Raw genomic sequence first — 4879 nt, forward strand, 5'->3', positions numbered from 1 at the left:
CACAATCTTATTTTTGTCTGTTAGATTGAACCCAATAATCCATTGCCTCTGACTCCTCTCTCCCTTCAAACCTTTGTTCAATGCCCCCATAAAGTCTTCGCAGGCTGACCCCCTGCCCCACCCCACAATCTCTCCAGTCACTAGGACAGCCTTTAGCACATTTACCACTCCTCCCAGCTTCCAGAAGAGGAAGGTGAGACCAGAGAGGGAAAGGGACCTGCTGTCATGTCCGCTAGGTAAGTGATCTTACCGTAAAAACACTGGGAGCAGCCTCGGGTGGTAAAACGGGGCTTTGGAGCCAGACAGCCCTGGGATTGAACCCCAGCCCTGCCTTTCGTGGGCTGTGACCACTCTAGGCCTCAGTTTCCTCACCTGTGAGATGGGGTTTAATAATACGAATCCAGTAATACCAATCCCCAAACAGTAATGCTGAAGAAGCTGAAGTAGAATGGTTCTATGAAGACCTACAAGACCTTTTAGAACTAATACCCAAAAAAGATGTCCTTTTCATTATAGGGGACTGCAATGCAAAAGTAGGAAGTCAAGAAACACCTGGAGTAACAGGCAAATTTGGACTTGGAGTACAGAATAAAGCAGGGCAAAGGCTAATAGAGTTTTGCCAAGGGAACACATTGATCATAGCAAATACCTTCTTCCAACAACACAAGAGAAGACATTACACATGGACATTACCAGATGGTCAACACCGAAATCAGATTGATTATATACTTTGCATCCAAAGATGGAGACGCTCTATACAGTCAGCAAAAGCAAGACGGGGAGTTAACTGTAGCTCAGATCATGAACTCCTTATTGCCAAATTCATACTTAAAGTGAAGAAAATAGGGAAAATCACTAGACCATTCAGGTATGATCTAAATCAAATCCCTTATAATCATACAGTGGAAGTGAGAAATAGATTTAAGGGACTAGATCTGATAGAGTGCCTGATGAACTATGGATGGGGGTTCGCGACATTGTACAGGGGACAGGGAGCAAGAACATCCCCAAGAAAAAGAAATGAAAAAAGCAAAATTGCTGTCTGAGGAAGCCTTACAAATATCTGTGAAAAGAAGAGAAGCAAAAAGCAAAGGAGAAAAGGAAAGATATACCCACTTGAATGCAGAGTTCCAAAGAATAGCAAGGAGAGATAAGAAAGACTTCCTCAGTCATCAGTGCAAAGAAATAGAGGAAAACGATAGAATGGGAAAGACTAGAGATCTCTTCAAGATAATTAGGGATACCAAGGGAACATTTCATGCAAAGATGGGCTCAATAAAGGACACAAATGGTATGGACCTAACAGAAGCAGAAGATATTAAGAAGAGGTGGTAAGAATACACAGAAGAACTGTACAAAAAAGATCTTCACCACCCAGATAATCACAATGGTGTGATCATTGACCTAGAGCCAGACATCCTGGAGTGTGAAGTCAAGTGGGCCTTAGGAAGCATCACTATGAACAAAGCTAGTAGAGGTGATAGAATTCCAGTTGAGCTAGTTCAAATCCTAAAAAATGATGCTGTGAAAGTGCTGCACTCAATATGCCAGCAAATTTGGAAAACTCAGCAGTGGCCGCAAGACTGGAAAAGGTCAGTTTTCATTCCAATCCCTAAGAAAGGTAATGCTAAAGAATGCTCAAACTACTACACAATTGCACTCATCTCACATAGGAAACAGCAACCCACTCCTGGAAAATCCCATGGATGGAGGAGTCTGGTAGGCTACAGTCCATGGGGTAGCAAAGAATCGGACACGACTGAGCGACTTCACTTTCTTTCTTCACACACTAGTAAAGTAATGCTTAAAATTCTCCAAGTCAGGCTTCAGCAATACATGAACTGTGAAATTCCAGATGTTCAAGCTGGTTTTAGAAAAAGCAGAGGAACCAGAGATCAAATTGCCATCATCTGCTGGATCATCAAAAAAGTAAGAGAGTTCCTGAAAATCATCTATTTCTGCTTTATTGACTATGCCAAAGCCTTTGACTGTGTGGATCACAACAAACTGTGGAAAATTCTGAAAGAGATGGGAGGACCAGACCACCTGATCTGCTTCTTGATAAACCTGTATGCAGGTCAGGAAGCAACAGTGAGAACTGGACATGGAACAACAGACTGGTTCCAAATAAGAAAAGGAGTACATCAAAGCTGTATACTGTCACCCTGCTTATCTAACTTATATGCAGAGTACGTCATGAGAAACGTTGAGCTGGATGCAGCACAAACTGGACTCAAGATTGCCAGGAGAAATATCAATAACCTCAGATATGCAAATGACACCACCATTATGGCAGAAAATGAAGAACTAAAGAGCCTCTTGATGAAAGTGAAAGAGAAGAGTGAAAAAGTTGGCTTAAAGCTCAACATTCAGAAAACAAAGATCATGGCATCCAGTCCCATCACTTCATGGCAAATAGATGGGGAAACAGTGGAAAGAGTGACAGATTTTATTTTGGGGGGGCTCCAAAATCACTGCAGATGGTGACTGCAGCCATGAAATTAAAAGATGCTTACTTCTTGGACGAAAAGTTATGACCAATCTATACAGCATATTAAAAAACAGAGACTCCAGTACTCTTGCCTGAAAAATCCCATGGACAGAGGAGCGTGGTAGGCTACAGTCCATGGGGTCACAAAGAGTCGGACACCACTGAGCGACTTCACTTTCACTTAAGAGTATTAAAGTGAAGTGATGATAATGCAATTGAGGGATGAATTAAAGAGTATAATAAAAGAGAAATTAATGTAAACTTTTAGGGGCCAAATCCATTAAATCAATAGCAATAAATACATGGAAAGAAAATACATGAATGTCAGGCAAGCCAATATTAAAAAAATATCTGTGCTTTCATATAGCAAAAGTTGAATGTATCATGTGCTTTATTTTTGAAAATAAACTTTGCTTAGCTAGTAAATAAATAAATAACAGAGACAACTTTGCTAACAAAGTTCCATCTAGTCAAGGCTATGATTTTTCCAATAGTCATGTATGGATGTGAGAGTTGAACTCTAAAGAAAGCTGAGCGCCAAAGAATTGATGCTTTTGAACTGTGGTGTTGGAGAAGACTCTTGAGAGTCCTTTGGACTGCAAGGAGATCCAACCAGTCAATCCTAAAGAAAATCAGTCCTGAATATTCATTGGAAGGACTGATGTTGAGCTGAAACTCCAATGCTTTGGCCACCTGATGTGAAGAGATGATTCATTTGAAAAGACCCTGATGCTGAGAAAGACTGAAGGCAGGAGGAGAAGGGGACGACAGAAGATGAGATGGTTGAATGGCATCACCAACTCAATGGGCATAAGTTTGAGTAAACTCCGGGAGTTGGTGATGGACAGGGAGGCCTGGCATGCTGCAGTTCTTGGGGTCTCAAAGAATCAGACACGACTGAGTGACTGGACTGAAATACCAATCCCATGGGATTGATGGGATGACCAAGATGGTTGAAGCAAAAGTAAAGTATTCGATTCATGATGGGTGCAAACATTAGCTTACCCCTGCCCTTTAATGGAAGATAAGCAAATCTGAAATAGGATGATGGAGACTAGGGATCAGAAGAAACCTTAGGAGAATCTCCTCAATAGAGTCACAGATGTAGAAATTGATTTTATGGTTACCAAAGGAAAAACAGAGGAGATAAATTGGGAGACTGGGATTGACATATACATACTACTATATACAAAATAGATAACTAATAAGAGCCTACTGTATAGCACAGGGGGCTTCCCTGGTAGCTCAGCTGGTAAAGAATCCGCCTGCAATGCAGGAGACCCCAGTTCAATTCCCAAGTGGAGAATCTCTCCCTTGGAGACGGAATAGGCTACCCACTCCAGTATTCTTGGGCTTCCCTGGTGGCTCAGATGGTTAAGAATTCGCCTGCAATGCGGGAGACCTGGGTTCAATCCCTGGGTTGGGAAGATCCCCTGAAGGAGGGCATGGCAACCCGCTCCAATATTCTTGCCTGGAGAATCCCCATGGACAGAGGTGCCTGGCAGGCTACAGTCCATGGGGTCGCAAAGACTCAGACACGTCAGAGCAGCTAAACACATCACGATATAGCACAGGGAACTCGACTCAATACTCTGTAATGACCTATGTGGGAATAGAGTCTAAAAGAGAGTGGATATAAGTATATGTATAACTGAGCCACTTTGTTGTACACCTGAAATTAAAACATCATAAATCAACTATAATTCAACTAAAATTTTTAAAATAACATAGAAAGTGGCCACATACTTCCTCTCTTTCAACACATCTAGAGATGGAGGACTCGTGCCTCTGAAGGGGTTTCCAGCTGGAAGAGGAGCCGTAGAGGATACAGCAGAGAGGAGGCCTTGATGCCTTGAGGTCTGTGGGGCAGACACATGCCCACCACGTCCACCGAGGACAAAACTCAAGCAAATGACTTGACAAGCAGGCAGGACACTCTTAAGGCAGGAAGACAACACCTGCTGGAGTTAAGACACCCCCTTAAGCACAAGGCTACAGTTTACTGTTCTGGGATCTTAAGGTGTGTCAGGGAGTTTCGGTCCTGGGGATTCTGAAAATACTGAGGAGAAACCTCCCTGGGTGGGGTGCTCGTGTTCAGATTCTTGGGACATAGCCCGTGTACTTCTCTTGTCCCGGCATCGTTACTAACGGTACCCTTCTCACTCTTAAAATATCTTCATTTGGACAATAAAGCTTGTCACATTAACTCTGGACAAAGGCAGGAGTTCAAAGAGCCTCTTCCAGGTCTGGACACCAGCAATTCTCCTGGAATTTCTGGATCCCCAGAGACTTCAAGAGATAGTGTGCTAGTTTATCCCCTTGAAATCACCAAGTCAAATCGAAAATGATAATAAGCAAAAAGTCAAGCTAAGGGGCAGGCAGGGCCTG

The sequence above is a fragment of the Muntiacus reevesi genome, chromosome 1, assembly GCF_963930625.1.
Source record: "Muntiacus reevesi chromosome 1, mMunRee1.1, whole genome shotgun sequence".
Lineage (NCBI taxonomy): Eukaryota > Metazoa > Chordata > Mammalia > Artiodactyla > Cervidae > Muntiacus > Muntiacus reevesi.